This window comes from Myotis nattereri (genome assembly GCF_964212035.1).
Source record: "Myotis nattereri genome assembly, chromosome: 2".
Classification (NCBI taxonomy): Eukaryota; Metazoa; Chordata; class Mammalia; order Chiroptera; family Vespertilionidae; genus Myotis; species Myotis nattereri.
In genome coordinates, this window is record NC_138076.1 from 200,648,634 (window position 1) to 200,661,393 (window position 12,760).

A 12,760-nucleotide genomic window follows, 5' to 3' on the forward strand; every position below is an offset into this window, starting at 1 on the left:
GTGTCACCATGAGAAGAGAGGACAGTCCAGTTTTATGGGTAAGAATAAGCTCAATCTAATCATTTTAATTCGAAAGTGATTTTCATCAAACCCACAGAAGTATCTAATCAACACTGCTGAAAAATCTTCAACTTCAAAGGACGATAACAAAGTAGTTAGTTTTGTGGTTATCATATGATAGTAAGTATAAAATAAATTATTTGGCACAAAAATTATGGGATGGTCTTCAACTGAAATCAAGGTAAATGCACTTTTTTTACATTTTATTTTATTGTTTAGAGTATTACAAATAGTAGTACATATGTCTCCTTTTTTTGCACTTTTAAATGACAATGAGCTTTAGCAAAAAAAAATAGATGATAGATAGATAGATGATAGATAGATGGATAGATAGATAGATAGATAGATAGATAGATAGATAGATAGATAAATGATAAACAGACAGGTATACACAGAACACGTATATGTTCAAATCATTCAACATATGGAGCACTTACTATAGACAAGACAGTGTGCTACTTGCTGTAGTGGATGCATAGATGAGTAAAGACACGGCCTTGTTTACTTTAGCTTCCCCAAAAGATGACATATATAAACTTCCTGGCCCAGAGCAAGTGCTGAATAAATGTTAGTTCTCTTACCTCACTTTCTTCCTTCCATATTCTCATTCTTAATACAGAGCAAAAGAGCCTCGTGAATCCCGTTTAAGTGAAAGGAAGAGGAATGCACTGCAGGAGCCCCTTGGCCCTAATAATGCAAGTCATTTTACAACAGGCACAAAAGATTTAACTGGAATGGAGTCAGAATTTGCAGAGCAAATAGCTTTGTAGCCTCATTATCCTGGCCTTAGACTAGCTGCAGGAAAGCTTTTGGAAAGCAGGACAGAGGCTACTCTATGGGAGGCTAACAGGGCAAGTGCCAGGAACTGTGTGTCCTGGCACCAGGCTCCACCCTGCTATCACCATCCACTGCCAGCCCTGGCAGCTCTGACCACTGCAGGTTTGACACTGATGCATGTTTGGGAAGAGCTGATTTGGGGGAATTCCAACACACTCCCCACATTATTGAGGAAGTGAAAGAATTCTTTGCAGGTGAGCCACGGAGCATGTTCACACTCCCAAGAATCCTGTTTGATAAAGGGAACTCCACAACCCCAACCACAAAGGTTCTTGAGAAGACATGAATAATCAGTTTTTCTTTTTTAGAAAAATGGAAAATGGGCGCTTTTTAGTTGCCCGGAGCCTAGCACAGTGCCTGACTTATCTAGGCATCCAGGATATCATGTGTTGTTTGAATAAACAATAAACTAAAAGTGTCACTTAGGAAACTGCCAGTTCTGTGTGACCTGTTAGGAGTCTAACAGAGTGATAATGATAATAGCTAAAACTTACATAGTTTCTATTATATGGTAGGCACTGTTCTAAGTGCCTAAAGTTATTACATATTTTACTCTTGCAACAACCCCATGAAATAGCTACGATTATTAACAGGAACAATTATTTTATACCCACTGTACAAAAGGGAAAATAGAGACTTGTACAGTCTAAGGCACTTGCCCAAGACTGTCCAGTAACATGAAGCTGAATGCAAGCCCAGGATGTCTGGCTCTGGAGTCAGTGCTCCTAACCACTGTACTGTACTGCCCCACAGAAAAATGGAAGCAAGTTTCCACTCATGCTGTGTCCTTCTTATGAGGAGATACTTGAACATATGTATAGCCATGTGTGTTTTAGTAAACACACACCTACATCCCGTGGAGGAAGTACAATCTGAAACTCTGGACTCTTTTCTATCTAGTTAGTGCCAGGGAACTTAAAAATATACAGTCCCTTTCAACTGAATTAGGAAGAAAAACCTCACAGCTCAGACTGAACAATAGCTTGTAAACACCTTCACATAACAGCCCATAATGAAAATGTATGAACCAGACTTTGGTTTGAGGTCTTACTATGAAGCACAATCATGTATTTAACATACAGAAGACCCCAGACTGTCTTCCTGAGTACAATTATTAACTCTGAACAGGACAGAGCTAATGTAGAGCCATGGAGAAAGAAGCTCAGTCTAGTACTATTTCTTGAAGCTCCTACCTGGATCCAAGAGGGGAAAAATACAAACACGTGATTTTTTGATGTGTAGGTTTTCTCACATATTCACAAGTTAATAATTTAGTTAATTTGTAAAAATATGATATGAAGAAAAAATTGTTATTTAAAAGGTAATTGAAGTGCTTATAAAATATTAATTCAAAATACACTACAGAAGATGTCATTTGGTAATGGGACACAAGTTTAAAATTGCAGGTAAATGTAGTTTTTGTGAATGTGGTAAAAATCTCATTCCTTCTATATTCCTTTCTCAGTTACTGGCTTCATTTGGAAGCCCAGGTGATGAAACTAGAGTAGTGTCTGCCTGTCTCTCTCTCTCTCTCTCTCTCTCTCTCTCTCTCTCTCTCTCCTTTTTCCAAATCATATTTTGGTATAGGCCAGAGCTTTAAAAGAGAAATTGATAGGCACCCTACCCATTGAAGAGACATCTTAATACATAAAATAAGACTCAGAGATGCCCCAACAAATAAGTGATGAGTCCATGTGCAAGCCCTGGTGTGTTGACCCCAAAGCCCACGGATTTTTCACACTACTGTTGTAAGGAATGAGGGCAGGATAAAAAAACTAATATATGGAAATTTTTCTAAGTGCCAGTCCAGTGTTAGACATCTTACATGGTTCACAAGATCTAATTCTCCCAACAACTCTACAAAGGAAATGTAAACTCAAGAGCAATCCTCAAACCATTCCACCAAAATGCCCTTAGCATGCAAGGGAGGGCCAGCTCTCCTCCCTGTGTGATCCAGAGGTGTAGCTGTGAACAGATGCTACAAACAAGAAATATTTGTGTGGTCTCATGTTTCTTCTGTAATTTCATAAAAAATTTGGGCTTCAATTCCATACAATGTTTAATATTTGTTTTAATTTTAAAAAGTGATGTCCTTTCCCCATTAAATCTTCAAGTGAAATTAACATTCCAGAAGGGTAGTCTTTGTTTGTGTTGTGGATTCCTTCACCGTGCTTCTGATACATCACCAAGTATTAGGAGTCATTGGCAGTACGTTTATAAATGAACCTATCCAATGTCAGCAAATAGCAGGATGTAATTTGCATGGGAAGAGAAACCTTGCCTGTCTTGTTTACCACACTATCCCTAGCACATAAACCTAGGATAGGAGCTCAATACTTGTGGAATGATGAAGCAATCCCTGGAGCGTAGGCTTTTTATAAATAGTTGGATCAAGCCCTAGCCGGTTTGGCTCAGTGGATAGAGGGTTGGCTTGCAGACTGAAGGATCTCAGGTTTGATTCTGGTCAAGGGCACATATCCAGGTTGTGGGTCCTATCCCCAGTAGGGGTTGTGCAGTAGACAGCCAATCAATGATTCTCTCTCATCATTGATGTTTCTATCTCTCTCTCCCTCTCCCTTCCTTTCTGAAATCAATAAAAATATTAAATTAAAAAAATAGTTGGATCACTCTCTTGTCTCCATTTGAAAAATTGATAAACAATCTGTATAACTGTATTAGCTCTATGGTTGTGTAGAGATAAGTCAAGATTAGTCTAAAGCTTGCCCAAATTAGGAATTTAGCCCCTCTCTTATCAAGACTTTATTTTTATTCTCGTTTTCTTTCAAAGAAAAGGATATTGAAGAAACAAGAAATAGCAGATGGACCACTAGGCACCACCCTTCCTTGGTTCCCTATGACATGTTTCACTAAGTACTATACAAACATTAGCTGTTCTGCTTCCATCTCTCAGCCAGGCATGAGATTTCTCAACCATCCACACAGTAGACTTGTTGTCTGTCTGAGTCAATCCAGTTATTTTTTTCTAACAAGATGGATCATCAAGAATAGAGCTATTTTGCCCTCTTTTATTATCTCCTCTAGGGCAGAACTTTTGGGCCTATAACAATATCTGTTATGGTCTGAATGTGTGTGTCCCATTCCAAAATTCACATGGGGAAGCTGCTAACCCCCAATGTGATGTTATGGGGAGTTGGGCCTTTAGAAGTAATTAAACTTAGATGAGGTCATGAGGGTGAAGCCCTCACATGGGGTTAATGTCCTTATAAGAAGAGGAATAGAACGGGGGGGCAGGAGGGAGGGGGGTAAGAGATCAACCAAAGGACTTGTATGCATGCATATAAGCATAACCAATGGACATAAGACACTGGGGGGTAGGGGAGGCCAGGGGATTGTCAAGGGCGGGGGAAAAAAAAGGGACACGTATGTAATACCCTTTGTAATACTGTAAACAATAAAATAAATAAATAAATAAATAAATAAATAAAAAGAAGAGGAATAGAACAGAGCAAGCTCTGTCCACACACAAGGACACACAGCTGGAAGGCAACATCAGCAAACCAGGAATGGAGTTCTCACCAGGAACTAAATAGGCTGGCACCCTCATCTTGGACTTCCATCCTCCAGAACTGTGAGAAAATAAGTGTCTGTTGTTCAAGCTATCCAGTCTGTAGTATCTACAGTGATAAAAGCATAATATGCTAATTAGACCAGACAGCCGAAATACCTTCCAGAAGAAGCTGGGGCGAATTTCGTGCATCAGGCCTCTAGTTTTGTTATACAGCCCAAACTAAGACAATATCCAACCACAAATCTCTTTTTAGCTTGTTTTGAATACAAAAGGATAATTTTCTATTTTTACATACAACTGTTAAAAGAAAACAAGTGTGGTTTCTAAACAAAGGGACTTCAAGAGGGAGGTGTGCAGATGTTACTTGTTTTCTTTCCTTAAAGCAAACAAGTGGCCTTTTTCTGGGAAAAGGGAACCGAAATTCGGGTATAATTTACTTAATAACAACAGACAATTGTCATAGTATGTTAATCTCAATTGCTTCTCATGACAAGGAAAAATTGTTACCAGGCCTTGTCATGAAAGATTTTCCCAAGGGTTTCCTATAATAATGATCTATTGTATTTTTTAAAAGCAGGTTATAAAATAATATGCATTCTATAACTATAGTTTAGTAAGTATTTATAGGCATAAAGATGTTCTGGAAGGATACACTTAAGGATGTTGACAGGAATTACAACTATATATTGAAATTATGAATAATTTTTTTTCTTTTTGCTTATCTAAATATTTTAATTCTTGTGCTACAAAATGGTATGCTTTTGTAATAAGAATTTTGTAATAAAATGATTCCACTACTAAAATAATACAAGATTCAGAAAAGCTGCATACACAGTTTCTGAGAACACCAAACTTGCACTTAGAGTTTATGCTTTCAGAAAGGAGTAAGAAAATTAACTATTAAGTATTTGCTATGTTTCAGCAATCCTGCAAGGTTACTGATACTGTTTCCATCTTACAGATACGGAAACTTGAGGTTCAAGGGGGTTCCATGAATAATGTAAATCACAGACCCAGTACAAGACAGAGCCATGATTAAACCAGATTCATCTGATCCACAAGGCCACCCTCTCAACTTGACTGGACAGTTTATAGAAAGTGCAGAGACCTGGTTTTACTCATCACCACTCATGGCACGTGTATACAATAAATAAGCTGTAAATAATGGCTGCACCTCAGTTGCATCTGAGCCAAATTCCTTTCTTATAGCTCAGGGAAGGAGCACCAGGTCAGGCTCACTCACCAAGTCAAGACAATGTCTCTGATTCTTGTTACAACTTCAGTGCAAAGTCCTGAGCCTTTTAAGACTAACTGTGGCTTACATTCTTTCTGCTTGAGGCAAAAGCCCATTATTAGGGTGACTTAGAGCCTCTTGATAATTCTGAAATACATATGCTCTTAAGGGAAGCATCTCTACACCATGGTCCACTGACAATTGGCCTCTTATTTTAACAACTGGCACAACATCACAACGTTGCCTCACTTGTCTTTTGTTTCCTTGTCCTGTTGACTGCTTTGTTAAGTATTAATATAACTTTGATTCCCATCACACCAAGGAGCTTTGGGCAAGTTATTTATGATCTCTCCCTGCTGTCACATCATTTCTGTGAAGAACTTAATTGCCAAACTTTGTTTTCCCATGATTAAAATGGACACCGTAGGACACTGCGTGCTGTTATCTCATGGAATCAGTTTGGCAAAGTGGCAAGTGAAGAATTATTGGCAAGGAGTCAGTGTTATAGGTGGAAGAGAACCAAACTCTGACCAAAACATGAATGAGTGCTGACATTTAGGGAGTGAGCAAAATTATGTGGGATGTGTGGTGATGGAGGGAAAGTACCTGTATGACAACAAGGACTATTTTTGGAGCTCTTAGAATGGACAAGACGTTGGGCTAAATGCTTTACACATGTTATGTGATTCATTCCCACAAGCAGGAGCCGATCCAAGTTGTGTAAGGCTGGGAAGGCTACACTTTGGGATGGAGTCTCTTAATTACAAAATTAAAAATACATGTCTAAGCAACGCGCCCCCCCCGCAATGATGGTATCCTGATGCCTAAAGTCCTTAGCTTCATGGTAAACCCATAAACCCTCTCAAGTATGTATTATCCAGTCCACATATAAGAAAGTTCAACTAGGTTAAGAAACTTGCTCGGTCACAGAGCTACCAAGAGGCAGAGCCAGGATTCTAACCAAGCTCCCAAAATCCTTTAAAAAAATTCCCAAAGCCCCCAAATAGGCAATTCACGAGGACCAACTCCCTTGAAAGAGCAGTGTGACATCTTGATGTGGCTCTGAGAGTTTCCTGGCAGGGCCCAGCCCCTGTCAGAACCTGCAGGGCGTGGGCATGTGGAGTCCTGCCAGGACCTCTGCGGGAATGTGCACCTTTCAGATTCACAGACTCTGTAAGAAAAGCCACCGTTGAGGGAGAGAGAAAGACAGGTTTTGATGACTTTGCTCTTTGCAGCTACAAACCAAAAAGTAGGGAAGAAAAAAATTTATTTTTAAGATACACATATTTCATTTTGCCCAGCCCTGGATAAGGAAATATCACTGTTCAAAGCTGAATGCAGCGATGTGCTGGTAACTCACATGCAGGGCAGAGGGAGGCCTGTTTTGTAGCATTTGCCAATTTCTATGCTGTCAATTTCCCATATTGATAAGATGTGTGTTTCAAATGACCAATGATTGTCTGGCTTGCAAATGTCCTGGACACTGAGCAAGCAAACTCTTACAAGCAGGACCAGCTGCTCCAGCACACCATTCGCTGCATGTTGGACTTGGCCCTGGTGGTCATGACCTCAAGATCTTGATGAAGATCGTTCTTAAAACTCAGAGGCAAATATTCTTGGCCCTGAAATCTTGCTGCACTGCGGAAAAAGGACTTGAGATGAATTATAATGTCTCAGGAATGTTAGGGAAATGAGTTAGGAGTTCTGCGTGGCCCACTTTGACCCATTATAAAATCTTTTCGCAACATGTACTCAATTACTGATGCAGACATGAACCCTCAGTCCCCTTCTTTTCCTAGTCGCCATACCTATGACTCCCTCCCCACGCCCCTGCCTCAAGCCTCTGCCATCTGCACCCCTCACCCTCTAAGTAACTACAACAGCCAATAGCACATGTCAAACCTCCTCATTTTACAGATAGGCAACTGAGGCCCAAGGAAAGAAAAATTACAAAGGCCCTATAAAATTTTAAATACTAACAGTGGACTAAAACTTAAGTCTTCTGACTGTCTATAATCCTTGCTAACACCTTGCTGTTGAAGCAATTAAGCCGTACAGTAAACATTTCATGATGATATCCTTGAACACTACCATATCTTCCAGATTTTGTAACAACATCAGGAAAGTGATAATTTGGCTGCTTGGGGCGCTGACTCATTTCCTCTGGCTTGTTCAGTTTTCCGAAGCTATAAACACTCAGCCCTGTACAGCTAAGCTCAGGGCTGCCCAACTCAAAGACTGGCTAGATTCCCCACAGAAAACAGAGCCTCAGATAGCAGCTCACAGAGAGGTAGTTTATTTTGGGAAATAGCCTGGGAAAGCAAGGAAAAGCAACACAGGTGTGTTATCAAACTGAGCTACTGGGACTTTCCCCACTGGGACCCCAGGAGGAATCTTATAGAATGTCTTTCAGAATTAGGGGATTCCTGCAATGTGGTACTTTCAGTGTGAAAACCAGGAAAGTCCTGGGAAAACTAGGACAAGTTGGTCACCCAATCAGAGTCATCTGCCCAACAGCCAGGAGAGAGAAATGTTTACGCACCAGCTCCCATCTTTCAGTGGCCGAGTTGCCCCAGGAGACGCCAATTCTCGCACACTTGCATGTTTGCATGTGTGAGACTCAAAGCACATTTCTTCATGTGTCCAAAGAAGTGGCATGAGAGTAGCCCCCGAGTAGAACGAGATGCAGGGCACCTGAAGAGAGGGACTGGTGGCTGGTACTGCAGTGGTGGCGTAAAGCTGGGGGCAGGATGTGCACAAGAGGCATCCCAGGCAGGGCATGAAGGGTGTACAAACAGCCTTGGTCCCTGAGCTGGTAGGAGTTCATTATCAAGTGACCCTCTGGGGCCTGGGATATGGTGACTACTAGAGCTGCCTTGCAGTTCACCAGGCTGCCCTTTCATGAATCTACCCTTGACAAGATGTTGTCCCTTATATGGTTTTCCTTCCTTCCTCCATCAAGTCCTTTCCCCCCTTCAATAAATATTTAGTGAGTGCCTACACTATCTAGGGACTATGCTATGTACTTGAGATATAAAAATAGCTAAACACAATCCTTGTCCTCAAGAGGATGTAGATGAGGGACCAATCATAAAACAGTTATAATACAATATAACTCTGGCAGGAAATGGACAGAAGGGAAAAGGGAGAAGAAAGACCTCACATAGGAAGTAACTTCTTTAAAAAAAAGGAGAGAGAGAGAGATTTTTTTGTTCCACTTATTTATGCATCCATTGGTTGATTTTTGTATGTGCCCTGACCGGGGATCAAACCCACAACCTTGGTGTATTCAGACAATGCTCTAACCAACTACCTGGCCAGGGACCTAAGAAGTAACATTTTAGCTGAGTCTCTAAGGAGGAGGATGATAATAATAACAACAGCAACAGAGGACTTCGATGGGATGCTGACCGTGTAGCAGGCAATGTTTTTAAGTCTTTATAGCACTAACACATTTAATCCTTACAATATCCCTGTGAAGGGGGTGCTATTGTTATCCTTGATTTAGAAATGACAAAGCTGAACTATTGAAAATGGGTTTTGGTGAATTACTATCAGTCTTCAAAAAGCTGCCACTTGCCTCATGGAGTCATTCAGTTCAGTGGAGGCATTGCATATTTCCTTCCTCATGACAAAAAGCTCAAAGCTTTTTTTTTCTCTCCCTCTGTCAGACCCTCTTTAGGGCGGTTCCATTTTACAAAAGGGTTCATTATCCGTAGGTGATCATAGATGAATGTAGGATTGATGCATTCCACTTCCAGGAACTCCTCAACAAGCTTAGAAAGGATCCTAGCTGTGGTCCGAGGTGGAGGGCATTCAACAGCTTTCGCCACACAGATATCATCAGGAATTTTGCAAATTTCTTCAGTTTCAAAGAGGATAGTTTTGGCAGCTTCACCCCCAAGGCTTCCTCAAGCTCTTCTACCATGCTGCTTTTTTCTGGAAGGGTGGGGTGAAGTCAACAACATAGGCTTGGCCCTCCAGGCCATCTGGATGGTGGGTAACCTTGTAACCATCTGTAATGTGCTTTACCATCCCCGAAATCATCTTCTCCATGATTTCCTTGAGGTCATGATAATCTGCAGAGGCCATGGAGAACTCACAGGTGGTGAACTCAGGATTGTGAGTCAAATCAGTTCCTTCATTCTGGAACTGGTGTCCAATTTTATAAACCCGGTCAGTGCCACCAACCATCAGCATCTTGTGGCAGAGCTCTGGGGCAATTCTCATACATAAGTTCAGGTCCAGCTCATTGTGGTTGGTGCTAAAAGGCTTGGTCACAGCTCCCCCTGGGATGATGTTCATCATGAGGGTTTCAACCTCTAGGAATCTCAACTCATCCAAGAAACTTCTTATATATGTGATGATCTTAGTGGACGATACATTTCTGCCTCACAAAGTCATTCAGGATCAATTTCAAGTATCTTTGATGATACCGTGTTTCCTTGTCTTTAAGGCCAAAGTGAAAATGAGGCAACATATGTAAGCAAGGATATAGCAGTGTTATTTCATAGGAATCAGAGCTCACCTTTCTTGGTTTACCCAGAATTCCCCTGAACTTCAATTATGTCTCCCCGAAGCAGTTTGTTGATTCTTCTGATTTATAATTCTTGGAATTGGCCATGACTTACAACTTGACCCCCTCTTCTCAAAGGTCTTAGAAGATGAGCTTCCCCTTGGAAGCTCTTTTGGCCCATGGATCCTATCTAGAAAAAGGACTGCCACCTTTACGGTAATGTCACTCAGGTGGTTCCCAGGCTACAGGTGACTGTATTCTTGGATGAAGTGAATGACTGAGACACCTATATGGAACTTGTGTGAGTATGGGACTTTCCCATTGGCCTTCAGCTGATGGACTGCTTGGCTGCAGATCTTGTAGTATTCGTTTGGGTTTAGGTTCTCCTTTTTGGCACCCACAACCTTGTTAGTGGTATGGTTGGTGGCAGCAGCATTGCCCTGGCTTAGTTGTTTCTCCCTGAGCTCCTTCTGCTTGGATGCCTCCTCTGCTACTTTCTTCTCAACTTTCAGACATCTCTTTAGCTTGTTTTTGCTCACTTTCAGCTCACCGCATTCCCCTCAGGTCCCTGCACCAAAGCCATCCTTCTGGAGGCTCGAACTGAAAGGAATATGGGCTGTTCCTGTGACTTGCTTTGCCCAATAGCATACAGTAAAAGTGGTGGTGTGACTTGTGACAGTTCTGAGCCTAAGCCTTTCACTCTTCCAGGCTCTCCCTTGCCATGAGAAAAACCCAGGCTTGCCTTTGGGATGATGAGAGACCACATATAACAGACATGTAGCCAAGTCATTCAAGTTAAGGCCATGTTAGATCAGCCAGTACCCAACCAGTGGTCAGCAGACCACAGATGCTTGAATAAGCCCAATCAAGATAAGCCAAGGCCCTTTGGGGTTCTTCCAGTTGTAAAATGTAATCATTCATGCGTTTGCATCCGATTCATTACAGGATTTGGCCATTAAAAAATACAAATTAATTTTAAAATTGGACTCCCCATTTATTACACCATGCCACCACTCCTAGATAGCTGAAGCAACACTGTTTAGGTAACAACAATATCTTTGTTGTTATTTTTCTTTCCTAACAGTTGGGTAAATAAATGTTTGTGAAGTAGGTGAAAAATAAATTTCTAACTTCAACAACTTAATGGCTAAGTGCTTATGCATTGAAATGAAAACAAGAGAAAATAAATAGCATTTTGGCTCTCACTTTGGCATTTATGATTTGCTAGGTTGGCAAAATGAGCACATCCTGAGTAAAAGAGAGTTAAAAGTGACTAATAAAAAAGAAGAAAGATCAGCCAAGGCTAACCCGGAAGAGCAGAATCACCAAAATGAGCACATCCTGAGTAAAAGAGAGTTAAGAGTGACTAATTAAAAAAGAAGAAAGATCAGCCAAGGCTAACCCAGAAGAGCAGAATCAACCACAGACTTGTTGGACACCACTGTGGCTTTTTTCCATGCAGCTTTACTGTGGCATTAGATAATGGATATAGTTTAGCTTTCAGGCATAGCAGGTTTTAGACCTGTATTAAGCAGAACAATTTATTAATCAGGGAAATTGATCTAGGTTGCAAGCAACAGAAATCTGACTTAGATTTGCTTAAACACACAAGGGAATTTTTTGGCTTATGTTATTGCAAAGTCCAAGGGTAGACACAGCTAGATCTACATGCCCCAAATTTGTCATTAGGAACCTAATTCTCTCCATCACTTGGTTCTACTCTTGCCTGTCTTTGAGTCATTCTCATGCAAATACTCTCATGGGGCAAGATGGCCACCAGTAGCCTCCAGCTTATACTCCATTGTATTAGTTATTAAGTGGAAGAGAATGTCTGTTTTTCAATAGTTCAAGTAAAAGTCCTAGGGACAACTTTCATTAGACTGACCAGGATCACACACCTGTCCTTGACCAACCATTTGGTTTTTTTTCAGGGAGATACATGGGACCTGGGCCAGGATCATGCATGCAACCCTGGAGATAGGGGATGGGTGGGTTAGTACTGAAACCACATCGACTAAGACTAAATGAGGAGGGGATTTCCTAAAGGAAAATCGAAATACTGCAACTGAAAGAATGGGGAATAGATGTCTTCTATACTCCTCAGCATTGCTAATGAAATTTTTTTAAAAAAAGAGAGTGATGACTGAGCATTGTTTTTCTGCAGAAGTCAGTTCACTCCTACCTGTAAACACTTTTCAACATTGATGCCAAAGTAGCTATTGTTATGCACAAGGCTTCTTCCACCCTGCCCAGGTGAATAGTCTAAAAATAAAATTTTGATCACATCACTCTATCACATAAGTAGATAATAAGATCTAGTGGCCATACACATGACAGGGCTTATGACAGTCTAAGAGCAATAAGGTGTCTGAACTTAATCTCAAAGACTCTTTGAAGTGTGCTTATGAGCTACCTGAATCATAAAATTGTCTCCATGTCCTAACTGGAGGTAGCATAGTGCGGTGGCTATGAGCACAGATTCTGGATACAGACTGCCTATGTCTGGGTTCCAGCTCTGACTGCTTTCTGAGCAAGTTAATTAGTCTCTCTGTGCCTCAGTTTTCCCATCAGGAAATGGGGATCA

The 12,760-nt window shown here is 41.0% G+C and overlaps 1 pseudogene across 1 annotated transcript; it reads right to left on the bottom strand.

The window, feature by feature from the left end:
- Positions 1-9,221: 9,221 nt before the first annotated feature.
- On the bottom strand, positions 9,222-10,284 carry LOC308514005 (lysine--tRNA ligase-like; annotated as a pseudogene). Its single transcript has one exon. The product of its transcript is annotated as a lysine--tRNA ligase-like (transcript).
- Positions 10,285-12,760: the final 2,476 nt, after the last annotated feature.